This window comes from Microcebus murinus, chromosome 7, assembly GCF_040939455.1.
Source record: "Microcebus murinus isolate Inina chromosome 7, M.murinus_Inina_mat1.0, whole genome shotgun sequence".
NCBI lineage: Eukaryota > Metazoa > Chordata > Mammalia > Primates > Cheirogaleidae > Microcebus > Microcebus murinus.
Genome location: NC_134110.1, coordinates 74,058,065 through 74,075,916, shown reverse-complemented (window position 1 = coordinate 74,075,916; position 17,852 = coordinate 74,058,065). Strand labels below are relative to the sequence as shown.

The 17,852-nt window shown below is 38.2% G+C and overlaps 1 long non-coding RNA gene across 1 annotated transcript; it reads right to left on the bottom strand.

Moving 5' to 3' along the window:
• Window positions 1–830: 830 nt before the first annotated feature.
• LOC105876571 (uncharacterized) lies at window positions 831–16,999 on the bottom strand. The gene is made up of 3 exons (XR_001156555.2): window positions 16,643–16,999; window positions 5,909–6,001; window positions 831–969 (listed from the first exon to the last, which is right to left on the bottom strand). It is a non-coding gene; the product is annotated as an uncharacterized LOC105876571 (long non-coding RNA).
• Between the last annotated feature and the right edge of the window lie 853 nt (window positions 17,000–17,852).

The following is a 17,852-nucleotide window of genomic DNA, read 5'->3' as shown; positions in this document are numbered from 1 at the left end:
AGCCTGGAAAAGGCATATTACTATATTTCTTTAACCAAATATTAGGAGTTTGTTAATGTTTTAGTTGCTGTGCTAAACACTTTACATGCATGACCTCAATTAGTCCTCACATCACTCTTAGGTTAAGGGAAAAAAATATAATCTCAGTATTATAGGTAAGTCAACTAGGACACACAGCTAGTAAGTGGCCAAGCTGAGATTCAAATTCAGATTTCTCTGGAGCCTCCTCAAAAGATACAGAAACAGAGGAGCCATGGCTAGCATTACTGTAATCAGAAGCAAGCTCTTACCTCTGGGTACTGTGCAAGTAACTAAGAGATTGGTGTGGCTCACCAGGTGCAGACCTGTGATCAGTACACACACACACACACACACACACACACACACACATGCACTGAAAACTCCCACTGTCTAAACCTTCCTCATTTCTGATGGGATATTCTTACACAATGATGATGAACACCAGCATTGCTATGCTCATATGAGAAAACATTTATTTTGTCTACAAAATTAAGGCCTCGGAAGTTAAAAAATATACATATATATCAAAAGAAGAAGTCAGTAGGGAGTGCGAAATGGGAAAAGGAAATTGGCAATTAGGATTTTTGCTTGATAGAAAATAGCAATTCCATTTTTTAAAAAAAAAAGTCTGATCTCTCAAGAAGTTTGTCATATAAATGGAGAAAAAATTAATATAAGGAACTGCTTTTCCTGGAGTAAGCAATTATCTGAGAATGAGGATTTACATGTTGGAAAAGGAAGCTGAAAAAATCCAGAGTATCAAGAAAGACACTGAACAATGATCAAGTCTGGAGATTTTATCAATACAGAATGGTTCATTTAACTAATTTTTGTTCAAAGTTATAAAACCAATCTGCCATTTTGAATGCAGCTAGATCTGGAATATCAAGTTGATTGTGGACACGGACACAAGAGTGGTTCTTCAAGTAAACAGAGCATCCAGATGTCCTAGGAGATAAAAGTAAGAAAAATTTAAAAGAAAAAAATCACAGCATGGAACAGGGTACATTTTATTATCTGTTAGATATAAACTGGTAGACATTTTTAAATGATCATGAGGACACGTTCCCTTTGATATGGGCCCCTTAGTAAGTCACAGAGAGTTTTGAGGCTGTGTTGTATCACACATCTCCAGATTAAAGCCTGTCAGGAACAATACGCACTGATTCACTGCAGGCTTTAACCAGACCTGTGTAATCAAGCAGGGAATCCATGGATCACTGGTATGGTGCACCAACCACATTCTCATCAAAAAAGAAATTGTGATGGGTCATGGCATTGTCATTTTTATAATTGCTCTTTTTGAACCACACCTTACCAAAACAATAGAGCTTCTTTCATGGATAGGAAATCTTTTTCTACATAGGCTGACCAATTAAGTTAGTTTTGGAAGATTTCTCTTTATCTAAATTAGAAACATTTGACAATATTTTTTAAACAATTGTTAACACTCACAATAATTTGATTTATATGTTATTTATCAGACATATATGCAGCAACCATGTAAGTAATATCCAATATCTCTCCTCAGAGAGAAAACAAAATAATATTCTTCAGAGAGATCTTGGATATTGAGTCAGGGAACAATAGGTTTCTATTTTTTTAAAAAGGACATCCAAGTTCTTAGAAACTTCACCAAGGTATTTGAAACTCTAGAGCTGGAGTTTTCTCAGAAATTTACTGGAGGCTATTCTCCACCAAAGTTAAGGGAATAAACCAAGAAGAAGGAAGACATGACATCCAAGAGGAAAAGAAGGAGGTTCAACATTGAAGAACATCAAAAAGAATCCTCTTGAAGACAGAAAAACAAAAAGTTCCAGGACAATAGCTTTACAATAGGCTAAGAAAGCAACTAGTATATATTTGAACAGAATGACTAAACATCCAGAAAAATATTTAAAAATTTAAAATGGAGGTGATAGATTTTCTGATTTGTATGTGAGAAAAAGTTCATTAAGAAACATCTGGAGGACTTTTTTTATTATTATTATTTCAGGTATTATGAGGGTACAAACATTTTGGTTACATTTTATATCATTTCCACTCCCTAGTGTGGTTAGAGACATGCCCTTCCCCCCACCCCCCACAATGCTCACCGTGTCCTATAGTTGTGAGTTTACCCCATCCCTGGAGAATATTACTACCAGGTGAGCACCATAGCGTTAATCAGTCAGTACCAATTTGATGGTGAGCACAAGTGGAGCCTATTCTTCCAATCTTGTGTTACTTCACTTCGGATAATGGGCTCAAGCTCAATTCAGGAAAATATAAGAGGTGCTAGGTCACTGTTGTTTCTTATAATTGAGTAATATTCCATTGTAAACATATACCAAATTTTAATAATACACTCATGAATTGACGGGCACTTAGATTGTTTCCACATCTTTGCAATAGTGAATTGTGCTGCCATTAAACATTCAGGTGCAACATCTGGAGGACTTGAGAAGAATAAGTGTATAGAATAAGGTGCATAGAAAACTAAGCAAACCAAGAAAAGAACAATAAATAGGTCAAGGACAAGATAATAAGTTGTAGGAGAACAGAAATAAAATCTTAATACATGTGTGAGTCATATTATGGGGCCATAATAATGTCCTTGGTGAATATTGATTTAATCCAAAATTATGATATAGCTATTAATGTACAGGAAATGACACAAGAAAGTAAAATCTTCATCTATGTAAAAAAAAGTCAATAGATATTGCCTGATTTCAGGTCTGGGATAAGAAAGAAATGTGCACAAGATAAGCCCGGAATATCTTGTTATTTCTGAAAACAATGCTATTGAAAGTTACTGAGCATGGCTACAGGGCTTCAAAATGCTGTTCTCTCTACATTTGTTTTTGTTTAACACTTTTCATTACGAAAAGTTTAAAAATGGGTTGGGGAGTAGAATTGGGGAAAGTAAAGGGAACTGTTTTAGTAAATGAGCCTTTGTATTGTGTGAATCCTTTACAATGAGAATGTAAGTTTATTTGTTCCTCATGTAATTTTTAATTAATTTTAATTTGAAGTTAAAACAGAAACAATGGTATAAGCATGTGTAAGGCAGAGTCCTCCAGAGAAGTAGAACCAATAGCATATGGAGAGATATATGGAAAGAGACTTATCGTGGGGGATTGGCTCACACAATTATGGAGGCTGTGAAGTCCCACAACCTGCCACCGGCAGCTGGAGGCCCAGGAAAGCGAGTAGTGTGATTCCACTTGGGAAAGCCCAGAGGCCCAAGAAATGAGAAGTGCTAAGGTCCAAGGATAGGAGAAGATGGATGTCCAGCTCAAAAAGAGAAGGGATTTGCCCTTCCTCCACCTTTGTGTTCTATTCAGGCCTTCAGAGGATTGTAAAATGCCTGCTCACGCCAGTGAGGGCAGATCTTCTTTTCTCAGTTCAAATGCTGATCTTTTCTAGAAACACCCTCACAGACACACCTAAAAATAATTTCTCACCAGCTATCTGGGCACTCCTTAGCCCAGTCAAGTCCACACATAAAATCAACCATCATGAAGCGTGTTAAAAGTGTGGAGTTAAATGCCACTGGAGACAATTGGGGGTTGGAAATGTTGGCCAATGGGAATACAACCAGGACATGCAGAGAGGGGAGCAGCAACTGTTGTTTTGTTGTTTGTAAGTCTCTTGGTATTACTTGGTATTTAAATTATATTCATATTTTACTTCAACATAGACAAACATGAGTCACACAGACCTTCATTCAAAACCAGATTTGGGCATTTATTAGCCTTGAGCAGTGACTTAATCTCCAAAAATTTCTTCATCTATGAAATAAAGACAACATATCCCCTTGTGGAATCATGCAGTTTAGTGTAATACATTTAGAGCACCTGTATTATATTTAGAACCTTTGCAGAAGCTGAGCTTTGGTTCTGCTAAAAGCTAAGGCAGATGGTCAAACCCTGCCGAAATATAGCCCAGATGGATGCAGATGTGTGTGTACAGCAGGGGACAGGCGGTCAATGTTCTTTTCCAATTTAAGGTACAGAGAGCACTGGAGGAATCCATGTCCTTCATGTATCAGATGTTTTGGGGGCAAAAGTCAAGTCTCCCTCTTGAAAGGGGTAAAGAAGCTTTCTCTAAGGCATGAGAATACTAACAAAAAATTAACAACCAGTCAATACTAAACTGAATACTGGTCATATAAAATACCAAAACCCTTCAATTCCATTAAGGTGGCTGCGGCTTGAACAAATCCCCAGGGAGCTCAGAGTAAGCAAACTGGCTTTTCTACACATTCAATATCGCAGCTAACAGAAAGGCAGAGTAAAGAAAAACGTGGATCAAATATGTGGTGGTTAATATCAGTAAGGCTAAATCAGGAAGATGCTTAATTTTTATATGGGTCTTAACATTTCTTTAATATTCATTCTAATGATGTGTCAATTCTTATAGACTCTAGAGATGGGCTGAATTCATGCTTCTGATTATAACAGTCTTGTTTTAATAAAGAAGACATAATTGAACAGCCGGTACTGCAAATTTGTTCTCTCTCTCTCTTTCTCTCCCTCCCTCCAACACACACACACACACACACACACACACACACAATTTATATCAGCCTAAATACCTATTTTATGTATTTAAATATTTAAAGTGTTTACTATTGATATACTTTTATTTTATATACTTTTCACTAAATTGAAGCTCAGGGAGGGTGCAGACTCATTAGACTCAGGGTTCATGGATTCCAAATTGCTGCTGACTCACTTATACCTCCATGACCTTAAATAAGTTACCTGGTTGCCTTGATCCTCAGTTCCTACATCTGAAAAATGGGGATAATGATAATACAAACCTCAGAGGATTGTGGTAAGGGCTAAAGAAGCTAATCTACACCAAGTGATTATCACGACACCTGGCACAGAGCATGGGCTCAGCAAATGTTGGATGGTATTATTGTGACCACTACGACTTCAGACAGGATTTACTGTATGTCAGGCACTGCTCTAGTGCTTTGTAACTATCAATTTTCTTGTTCCTCAAAAAACCCTGCAAAGTAATTATTATATCCCTTTCATATTTGAGACAGTAAGACAGATAAATCGAGGAATGCCTCCAGGATCACACAGCTCAAAGGTGGCAGAGCTGGAGTTTAGACCATGACAGCCTTTCAGCAGAATTCGTGGTGTGACCATCCTCCTCTTTTCCCTCTTCTTTTCCCTGTTATTTTCTAACTATTCCTAGCAATATGCATTAAATAGATACTTGTCAAATTGCATTTGTACAAGAAAGAGATAGCATGAGGAAGATTCTAGTAACAGACGGGGAAGTCATTTCACAAGGTCTTAAGGGCTTTTTGATCACCGTTACTTAAAATATGAATGTTCTGATTTAAAACAATAATATTCTTGTTTAATTATCTTAAAAATAATTAAATATCAGTTACCTATATTATTATATAAGAGAAAGTAGAATTTTAATAAGGTTTAAAATATTATCATGCAATGAGTCATTTCAATAATGCTTGTTGTTTTTTCACAGCAAGCAAAAAAGTCTCCAGAGATTTAAAGCAGGGAGATTCACCAATTATCTTTATTTGTAGGGGTGAAGATAACATTTCACTCCAAGGCTGAGCTGTGATATAGAAGAAAGCATCCTAAGGTAATTTGTTTTCAGTGGGATTTGAAATAGAACATATTAACCCGAAATTTATTTGCAAGCATTTCATTACCTCTGACCAATGACCTGCTAAAGATAGGGGCAGTTTCCGCTTCAAATGACTTATCTAGAATCTAGTGTTCCCCCAGTGACTTTTCACATGAGTGCATGAGATAGGCAGAGTTTGCATTTTACAAACTCCTCTTTGGACATCAGCATTTACAATTTCACGTTGGCATGTTGCTACTGGAACTGCGAGTAGCTTCCATCTGCTCACCGACATGCTCTCTGACTGTACCATCAGCTTCTTAAAAATGTACATCACACGGACATGGAGTCTCCACGAGGTTACTCCATGGGCTCCAGTTGCCTGTAAAATAAACATGGACATAATCAAACCGTAAGATACAAAGAGGTCTGTGTGCGTATAGGATGATATTGGCCCCAGATGAAAGAGGAAAGATGAAAAGCCGAATCCTAACAACTGCGTCGTCATTCTAACAAAGCAGGCTAAAAACATGCTGTAGGTGTTTTTTTTTCTTTATCGTTCATTAACTGAGCTCAGATCACATTTAAAGATACTGGCTTGCATGGGGTAACACTTAATCCAGCCTTATCCCACCTCTCAAAGAAATCCAGAGTGCCAGGGATGAAGGAAAATGAAATGCTGAAAAAAAAATACTGATTTGTATTGACTAGGTTTTACTCATCATACTCCCAAAATTAATTGCTAAATAATTATTTGAAAAGGTGAAGAGTTAGCAAACTGGGGCCAATTATTTAACTTCTCTGGGACTCGGTTTTCTCAACACACTTTCTCTGCGTTTAGCCATACTAAATTATTTGCAGTGCCTTAAAGGAGCCATATCTGTTTAATGTTTACATTTTCAGCCCCCACCCATATCTATTGCCTGGCACTTCGTAATTTCTCAGGAGATATTTAATTTTAGAGTTGCAGGAAAATCTACCATAGAAAATAATTGGTGATAAGAAGGAACATAGTTACTAATTTGCTGTTTTCTGTCTCTGTCTCTCATTATGCAATTAGTTATGCTTGTATGAATATACAAGCCCTGAGAAAATAAACCATTTCCAAGAATTTATTAGAGCGAGAGACTTTGCCTTGAACGAGGTCAGAGAGTTCCAGCAATGTCTTGGTCATTAATATAGCATACTTTTACTTTGTTTCTGGATGCTTTTAATTTTTACAATGAAAATTAAAGATGTAAAGAAGTCCAGAAACCTGAAACAAACCAAAATAAAAATAGAGGGGTAATTGAAGAATGTCACTTGTCATGCAATATTGCTTTCATTTGCTTATGTGGCTATTCCTTCTACCAAGCTGTGATCTTTTTGAGGGCAAGAATTCACTGGATCTTATTCATCTTTATATCCAGGGATGATACTCAAAATATTTAACAATTGGTATGAGACAGGCTCTGACCAATTGGAATGGATGCTGGTTGTAAACCACCAATGTGGCTATACTTGTGTACTGGGTAAGTACGGTTGTCCCTTGGCATCTGTGAGGGATTGGTTCCAAGAACCTCTCCCCACCCGCATATAACCGATGTACGTCTCCCCATATACTTTAAATCATTAGGTACCTACAGTACCTAACAAAATGTCCATACATCACTCCATTCATGTGAATTCATTGTAGTACTTGGCATATAGCAAATTTGCTTTTTGGCAATTTGTGGACATTTTTCCTGAATATTTTTGAACATTGGTTTAATCCATGGATATGGAGGGCCAATTGTATTAGTCCTATTCTATCCCTAGTGCCTAGCACAATGCTGAGGAAAACACTAGATATTCAATAAATGTTTGTAAATGCATGAAAAAACGAATGAATGATAATAAATGCCTGTCAATGCCTGGCTCTTAAAGGATTGTCCTACTATCATTTTTAAAATCTTCTTTGGACTCAATGCACAGTACAGGGAGGAGGGAATGATGCTATTAGGAAAACTACTATGGAACTACTGGCAATGGATTCAATTAGTCCAGCACTTTTTTTTTATAATAATAGAGATTAGGTCTCTCTATGTTGCCCAGGCTGGTCTCAAACTCCTGGGCTCAAGTAATTCTCCCACCCTAGCCTCCCGAAGTCCTGGGATTACTACAGGCATGAGCCACTACAGCAGGCTCTTTGTGGTATTCACTAAAACCTTAGGTATTATTGGGGACATAATTTCAGTAATAAACATAGAAAGCACATTAAAGTTCTCCCATGCAATGAAGACTGTGGTCCCAGACAACAGGCTAGTTGTACTCAGCATTTTTTGTCCAGCCACGCCTAATTTGGATATGGAAATCGCTGATTTATAAGAGGCCTCTAATAGTTATTTTCTGTTAAAATAGGATTATATCGAAAATATTTTTTATCTTCCCATTCTGTAATTTGGCATATGAATTGTTTTAGTTTTTTTATATAAGAAATAGAAGACTGTAAAAAAAAAAAGATAACATCAAAGTGTATGGAAACATACTGTTTCCTACTGAATAAATTTGAAAAAAGATCTTAATACCTATAGTTGCTCATTTATTATCAACAAAAGCATCAAATATTTATTGACTCCTTTAATGGAAAATTGTCATTTTGGAAGCTGCTCAGCTTTTATGCCCCTTTCTCAAAAGATGTGTGCAGCCTTGGTGAAAACAGTAAACCCAGGAGTCTTCATTCCCTCTAAAAAAGCTAAAGGGCTGTCAAAGGCTGATAGATATTTCTTCCCAATTTCCAGGTATAGGCAAGGGTGGGCATATGGCCTAAGTTCTCCCAGTCACTCTCTATCCTGGAATTTTTGAATTGTGAGCAGAGTGACATGGAAGAAGCAGATGGAGTTGACAGGTTCCAGTGGCTGTGCCCATGGGACATTCTCAACTGCTTCCTGCTACAGAGGCCTCTGGGCCGTGACTGTGTGTCCCAAGCTTGGATCTTTGGCTCTCCCTTTCTAGCTTTTAAGATCCTACATATTGTTTCAATAAATATGATTTTAGATGAAGTTAAAGTTAGTTTCTGATATTTTGCACTGAAGAACTGTAAGGTAGAAGACACTGGAATGAAAACCTTGCCCTCTGTGAGTAGCCAACCTAGGTGAAGAGACAGAGAAGACAAGTGAGAGTGCAGACAAAAGGGCAGAAAATGAGCAAGAATGGAATGGAAACATATAGAACCTGAGAGAACTTGGGAGTCAGGTCGTTTGGGATAAGAAATCCTCCTTTTCACCGTCCTCGTTCCTTGAATTTCCAAAATAATTGGTCAACAGCCTTGACAGTCGGGTGTCTATATAAGCTCAATCATTGAGACATACAAAGAGAAAATGTGGCCACTGCCCTCAGAGAAAGTGCTATCTTGTTGAAGAGACATATTTCATACATTAAAAATTAGAGAATAATACAAGTCAGGACATAATTCAGTGTCAGATTTGGTCATGCAGATTTAAAAGCAAGAATGAACAGGAGTAAGACTGGACATTGGAGAGAAGGTGGAGCATCAGCCAATTCAAAATCACCTTTAACTTTTGTCAGTTCACTGAAAATCATCAGTTTAAAAGTAATAATTTCCTATTAAAATGAATTTCAAAAATAGCTAACCCGTATATAGAAGTTATAATGCCCCAGCAGTGTTCTAAGTGCTTAACATATATATCAACTTAATCAATGTGTTCTGGTAAATACTTAACAATCTTTCCTGGGACAGGCAGGGTGGAACCCTGATTTGTAGAGTCTGCCAATTTCTGCGGTGTAAATACTCCTGCTCTGGCTGATTTCAAGATCCCAAAGTGATGTCAGTGAAGGTGGAGTTGGAAAGACGTGTCACCTTGCAAGTCCACTCCAACATACCACTTGTCCCGAATTTCTTGCACACGAGATCCAATCAGGATCACATACTCAACATTGATGGGCTGGGTCTGAAAAGGGATTTAGAGGTCAACTTGCTCAACATCTGCATTTTCAGATGTGAAATATTAGGCCTCAATGCAGGTCATTGACAAACTCATGGTCACACTAGTAACTAAGAGCTAACTCTGGGGTCTGGGTAGACAAGAGGCTGAATTCCAATCTAATTAGTCAGGTTTCCATTCAAAATGCAGTCCAATCCTGAAAGTGATCTCTGTGTTCTTAGTCTGGGGTGGGGGTGGGAGAGGATATCCAAATATCAAGTATCTAATATCTCCTTTTCAAATGTATACACCTTTCCTGGCTACCATTCCAGGCTTCTCTCCCTTGGATGATCTTGGTTTTGCCTTCTCTTGTGTTTCTTGCACAATATATAAAAAGGTAATCATGTGTTTGTGTAACAAGTTTTGTAACAAATAGAAAAACCCTCTAAAAAATGAACTAAAAGAATAAAAAGACAATCAAATTGGAATCAGGCTGTTTGCTTATTCCATGCCTATGTGAGTGCTTATGGAATGGTCCTTGTTCCAAAGTAGCTTCTCCACCTTCTGTTACTATGCCTGAAATTTCACCGCTCATACCTCGGAACCTTAAAAGATTTTCCCAGTTTCCTAAATCCTATGGCTTAAAACCTGGAGATTAGTTATTTTGCCATATTTCTTAGGAAGAGACCATTGATAGCTAAAGAAAAGTTATGAAAATCAACATGTCAGAGATTTTAAAAGTTAGTTATCAAATGTTGAATTAAGAAAGCCTCATTTAAAAAAAACTTCACATATTTAACACTTTTGCCTACATTTGGAGTTAATATCATTAGAAATTCTTTGACATACAATAAGATTTTAGTTGTGAAGCCTACTAAAATAAAATTCTGTCAGATAACTCTCATGAACAGAAAGAAATAATACTTTTTATTGCTTCTTAAAATAAAAAAAAATGTTTAAGAAATGCCTTCTGTGTTATTTTGACCCCCAAATTATTTTATTTTTATGTTGTTATTATTTTGGGGATGTCCAGCTAAGCATTTGTTCTGTAATAGCTTATAGTCCATGTAGAATTGTGCTGGTTTTAGAACTGCTTTTGGATATTAGCGATGGGGCATGGGATTCATTATGCTTTTGAAATATTAGAGTGAACTGGCTGGTTATCAGCGCTGTGAAAGGAAACCCTCTCAGCTGACTGCTTAGCTCAGAGATTGTTTCCTTTGGCAGACAACATAAAGAGGATATTTGCTTTACCCATGAAATGTATATTTAGTATAAATAGTAAGCATAACTTTACATCCCTGAGTGGATGAAAAATGATCTGTTTACTCTGAGAATATCAAACCAGCAATTTTACAGGTCTTGATAAAAAGACCAAAAAAAAAAAAAAAGTATTTGATTTACTCTGTGGTGACCAGGATCAGACTGTGTCAGCTAAATCCCCTCCTACTCCATTCCCTCCTCCCACACTCAGCTCTAATCCTCCTCTGCACCTCCTCCCAGGGCCCAGTCGCTTTTGACAGCTGCCCTAAACCAACATATTGCTCCTTCCCCCTGACATAAGCTGGGGTAAGACCCTTGTTTCAGGAGAAGGATTCAATATTCCTGAAAGAGCTCCCTGCTACAAGGATTTAAACACAGGCAGCCCCTACATCTGGCTCCTCAGCACAGTCCCTTCTGTGCTACAGCCTAGACCAGCCACTGCGCTCTCCACTTGGAGACCCACTCCCCAAACCCTGGTGCTTGGTGCCTTCTTGGAGGTTATTCGTGGATTTCTTGATGGGTTGCTTTGCTCTCTCCCAGAAAAGAGTTATCAAACAAACTCATTACAAAAGTAAGAAGATAGCTCAAAATATAGTAAAGATACATTAAGAATTTAGGCAGTAGTATAATCTCAGGACACTTTAAATTACTATTTGCACCACATCCTTGCCTGACCTCAGGGAGTTAAGGTCTATAAACAGGATTAGAGAAGAGACAGGCAGAGAGATTAGACATGCTCTGGGACAAAAATAAGCAAAGGAAACCGGGCTATGCTTTCAGGCATGGATTAATCCAATTTTATGGGAGGGAGGAAGGGATTGCTCAGGGGCTTAAATCTATGGGAGCATCTCAGATACTGATGAAGTTTGACTTTTTTCTTTTTCTTTTTTTTCTTTTTGACAGATCTGTAGAGGTGAGCAGAAAAATGACTCTGGGATGGAAAGACTACAGAGATTTATTTGAACTATTTGCACATATTTATTTTAACTATTTGCACAGACCTTTTTAGCTTGTTGTTAGGAAGAGGCTGATATTCATTATAATTCCAGTTCAGAATCACAGTAATTCCTGATAATTAATATGGAAATGTTTAACCAGTACATGTTTATTTAGGGCATCACTAATGAAAAATATTCTAAGCAGTCCAATTTTACAATTCATACATGAAATGAGAGAATGTTCAACTCGATGTTGAGATATTGAATAATTGAAAATGAGGATTTGCTTATAAATAAAGCAATCTCCAGCATGAGGGAGGAGCTGGGGAAGGGATGGGGAGGGAGTGAGCCCGGGCCCCAAACACCTAACATGGCCCAAACAGGAAAGCTTCCTCCCGGTTGAATGTGGCTGCTCTTGCGGAGTTTCCAAGTGGGGAAGAGTACTGGGCAGGAGGCCAAGCAGCCTCAAGTCCTCTCTGGGCTCTGTCACAGGCCAGCCAGTGGCCTTTATCACAGCCAAATACTCCATGTCCTGAGGCGCAGGGAAAGAGGGCAAAAGGGTGAGAAGTGGCAGGTGCCTGTTAAAGAGCTTTGAAATGCAAATATGTTAAAGATAAGTGGTGTCTCCAGGACCCCAAGCACTTTTGAAGTAGGTTCTCTCTCTGTGAGGGAATTTAGCATCTTTAAACAAGGCACTAAACACACAGGAAAGGGTGGTTAGGAAACTCTCCTCTCTTCAAGGCTGAATTAGGAATGCCTGTTTAAGCAGCTCACAGAAATATTACAAAGAGAAGAAAAGTGAATGATAAATCACTAGGACTTACTAATTTAGCTGCAGAGGCCATGTCTAATGCTCTACTTTAAATGATAAAGTGTGTTTTCCCACAATACCTTCGGTTAATAGAATCCACTTGGTGCTTCATTCATTCTAGGCAATACTTCTAGGATAAACGAAGGATAGCTCTGCAAACCTCCCCCATCTGAGAACAGCCAAGCGCTTCACAGAGCTGTGGCTCTAGGGTAACAGCAGGAGCAGCTCAAACTGTGTGGTCTTCCTTAAGTCACTTTACCTCTGCAGCTTCACTAGCTCCAGGGAAACATAACTCTGTTCTCAAGGGTGACTTCATGAGCAGATGGAGTGGGCAAATCTTCAAGGAAAGGCAAATTGGGTCCTTACTCCATCAAGTTTTGTTTGTTTTTAGTAGCTTTATTAAATTATAATTTATGACAATAAACTGCACGATTTCAAGTGTACATTTTGATATTAATATTTTTGATATTTGTACACACCCATGAAACAAACCATCACCACTATTAAGATACTGAACACATCCATTCCCCCAGCATTTCCTTGTGCCCCTTGGTAATCCCTTCCTCCTGCCCCTTCCCGTCCCCTTCCAACTCCAAGAAACCACTGACTGCATTCCATTTCTCTATTTAGCAAGTATTTTCTAAAATATATATAAATGGCATCATATATATTTGGGATAATTATTTGGATGCATGCATCAATAGCTCATTCCTTTTTAGGACTCCATCAAGTTTTCCTATCTAGCAACCTAAAACTTTCAATTCCATCATGAGACATCCCTTTGAGTTCAAGGAAAGTTTCTGATCTTTAACTTGCCACTTTTAAAAAATGCAAATCCTTCCTCTAAATGCATCAGCTGACACCTCTTTTAGGGGATTGGGTGGTAATTAGCTGTGAATTGGATACAAATGGGAGGCAGGCTCCAAGGAAGGCATATAAACATTGGGGTGGCTGGCAGGAGGCACTAAAGATAAATTTTGAATTTTTGGTGCTTTGGTGATGACCACATTCACTGTATCCCATGTGGATACTGTAATTAGGTTGCCAGTTTTTAAAAGCTGGATAATTGTCTTTCATTCTGCGCTATTTTCACTGCCAGCCAGTCTCATCCAGGCTCTGGGGTTGGCATTTACACATTCCCACTCCTGAGTTTCAAGGATGCCCACCCTCTGTGGTAGGGGCCTTAAATGTGTCCTGGAGTGCTGAGATGACATTAATATGTGTGGGGGCATCCACAAAGTGCCTGAGATCTTCAAGAATCATCAGAGTCTCTTACAGTGAAGAGACTCGTGGAGCCTTCCCCAAAGCAAGAAGACATGCTCTGAAGGGTTTGCAGCCTTGCTCAGCCCCCCCCCCCCGCAGGTCCTCAGCAGTCTCCCTACTGCACCCCGCTATTCGCACGGTGTCTGGCCAGGCCCCATCCTCTCATCTCCCACCCCTCCAATCTCCTCTAAGGGACGTTCCTAACTCTTGTTCTCTCCTGCTTAACCTCGACTTCGTCCTGGATACTCCACTTCTGGTCTAAAGACACAGGGGGCCAGTGTGAGCGGAGTGATTTGGTTCTTCTAGTTCTCTCCAAATCTAGTGTTGATTCCTAACAGCTGGGGCTTGTTTAACTCAGGTCATTCTTCCTGCTGATTATTGACAGTATGACTTGGATAATTTTAAAGGAAGGAGGAGAAAAAGGAGGAGGAGGAGAAGAAAGGAGGAGGAGAAAGGAGGAGGAGGGCAAACTATTTCTTGATCTTATGTTCCCAGTAATACAATCTTACTTCTTAGTTAAGTAGAATAAAGGCCATGCATAAATAAGTGGGGAAAAATAAAGCATAGACATTAATATTTCAAGATATTATCTTACTACATGTATTTAAATAATTTATATGTATTTACAATCCCCTAATATTAATGGATTCAAAGACATTTTTTAATGGAATTTAATAGACTATTTCCAAGTCTTAGAAGTACCTACAATGTAACAGTGAGAATTAACCATCAAGATATGCCTTTTGACCCCAGACAGCCTATTTAGCTGTGGTTAAACTAAAAGATTACTTTGCAGCCCTTTAGACAGTCAAAACCTGAGATTTTTAAAAAAGATCAATATATCGTCATCGTACAAAAACCATTTACCAAATAACCGCGGGGCTGTGCTATTTTGAGTGAAGTCAGCATCCAGCATCGTGGGCTGAGCCTGCATGGGACCCTAAGGACCACTTTAATACCATTATTTCCCTTGATGAGATCATTTTCGATCCCTCAACAATGCAGGGAGTTTGGCAGAGAAGAGGAAAAAGCCATTGTGTGGGAAGAGTCTGCTGTTAAAGAAAAACTGTGAGACTTTTAACCAAACTGGTTTCAAGGTTTTCAGAAGGGAATACAGCTTCTCATGTCCCCTTGACGAGTTAGCAGTCCTCTCCACTGGGACCACCTGGTAGTGATCTGCATGTCCTGGAAACCCATCAAGAAAGCCACAGCAGTGGATTCCACCCAGAGGCTTGGTGGAGTGACCAACTTCATCTATAGATGTGCCCTGAATGCACATTTGAGTGTTCCAAAGGCCATCCATTCATCAGGTGCTAACTCTATGACAAGCTCAACCAGAAGCCAATAGGAAATGGATCTTGCCCTTCCAGAATAACTGTCCCCTCTCGTTTCAGAGAGAGCCTCAGTTCCACACCCCTTTAGAGCCAAGAATTCCTGTATTTTCATTTGTTGTACATGATCTTGTCTGATCGTTCAGGGGCCAAGATGAGATTTCATGGTCTTGGAATCATAACTAATATTCCTTTCATATAGTTTCATGAAATTATTAAATATCAATATAACAAGTCTATTCTACTTGGCAGGTATGGCATCCTTGACTTATTCTTTCCTTTTTAAAAAAGTATATAGTTCTCCCTGAGATTTTGAAGATTCTGGCAAAAAAAAAAATGAGTAGTATGTGAATGATTGCATTTATGAAATTCTGGAAAAGGTAGAACTATAGGAATACAAAACAAATCAGCAGTTGCTAGGGGTTAAATGTGTAAGGAGGAGACAATTACAAACAGGTAGCAGGATAGGATTTGGAGAGTGATGAAGCTGTTCTGTATTTTTTGTAGTCACAGGACTCATTTGTAAGGACGCATTTGTCAAAACTCATAGAACTATGCACCCAAAAAGATGAAGCTTACTGTATGTCAAATTTTTTAAAAAGTACACTGAGTCATAATAAACTTGTATCTATAAGAGGTGGAGTTTGGAAAAAATAGTTAAAATGACTATTTCAACTCCTGTTTTTCTTATGATATCTGGGGAAATAATTTGCTTATGTATTATTGTTAAAATAATTTTTGATTACTTTCTTAAAAATGAATAGTATGGACATTATGGCACATAAAAATAGCAAAATAAGTACAACTACAGCCTTGTCCAGTGTTAACAGAGCACATTAAACGTTATTCCTAAGGCTGAGTGCACTGGCTTATGCCTATAATCCCAGTACTGTGGGAGGCTGAGGCAGGAGGATCCCTTGAGCCCAGGAGTTTGAGACCAGCTTGGGAAATATATCTAGACACCCTCTCTACATAATAATAATAATAATAATAATCGTGCATGGTGGCATGCACCTGTAGTCCTAGCCACTCAGGAGGCTGAGGCAGGAGGATCTCTTGAGACCAGGAGTTCGAGGCTGCAGTGAGCAATAATCAGGCCACTGCACTCCAGCATGGGTGACAGAGCAAGACCCTGTCTCAAAAATAAACAAACATTATTCCTAACCTTCACCATACCTTTTCTATCCTACTTTTACTAGATTCTTCTCAGCTAAAAAGCTTGTAACTAAAAAGATTTTTTTTTTTATCAAGAAACACTTGATGTTTGCCAAAAAGTCCTACCGGGGTACACCCACCCCATCCGTGGAGCCTGGAGACTAATCAGTCATGCTCACATGTTAAAATGTTTACTGGTAAAACTTGACCATCTTTTGAGTTCTTATTCACATCTCTGTCCCCAGAAGCTCTTCAGTTGGCTCATGTGTTAGTATCCAAAGAGCTTTTCCCTGGGGTAGAAACTACAGATTCTCTGGTTAATTAGCTAATTTGTCTCCATGCTTCGTGAACAGTGCTCACCTGTCCTTCCTCTTTCTTCAGATTCATGTTGCTCCATTCTCTTCCTAATGGAGTCTCTTCCATTCTTTAAGCCCAAATAAGATGACCATGGACCATGGTCAATTAGTTTCCTACAGATTCCTTCCACGTGTGCATGTGCATGTGTGTGTTTAATCAAAAAGATAAAGAATGAAGCAGTCTGAAATACTTCTATTAAGGTCTCTCTGACAGAAGTAAGAGTGCTTTAAAAAAAAAAATAAAGAAGTTTCCAGCTAGTATGTAGAGACAAGCAATGTGGACTAAGATTAATTTGTGGTGGTATTTCCTCAACCAATTAAGAGGATTTGCTAGTTCTAAACCAGATATTCCTATAGGAATATTCCTTACAGTTCTTTTGGTTAATCAATAGGAACAAAATACTTAAAGTCACCTAACTACCACTCCTTCCAGTCTCAACTCATTTGGCAGCCCATTAAAGAAATAATTTCATGGTAGAGATTCTTAAATTTCCAGTAGAAATATATCAGTTGCTTTCATATTCTTTAAACCATGATTTTCTCTTGCATTCTTCCCCTGAAAGCTATTTAAACTCTACGTGAATATTTAGAAAGTCTATTCTTACATAGGCAACTGACTTATTCAGAGAAAAAAAAACAGTTTGGCTGGAAAATAATAGAGTAACATTGATTTGGGCTAATAATTCCAGAAACTTCAAACTACAGAAACATCAGGTCGTTAGTGAATGACCTGAAGCATCACTAAAATATCTTGGAGACTAATTTGTGTTTTACAAATCTGTATTCTTTCCAACAACTTCAGGGCTGGGATTGTATTTCTCACTGGCCTCACAATGCGTCACCGTAACCTTGACTACAACAGAGCCATAGATTTGGAACACAAAGAGGGAGCAGAGACTGTCCCTGAACAAAAGATGCCCTGTGTCTATTTTAAACGTATCCTGAGCAAATCCAAACTTTGCCAAAAATTTTATGTTATTCTACACTCAACTTGATAAAGAGTTCCTCAGAGTGAATAATTCAAGATTCATCAACTTGGAGTATAGATTGTATATTAAAGGTATCAACTTGTAAAAACAAATCTCCTACAATGACTTTAGGATATATACTCTTTATTATTTTGGATGGCATGATGACACATTAGAATATATTTAACCAAGCTTTCAAAATTCCTTCACATCTGAATAAATTTTTGGATTGAGATTATATTCTCT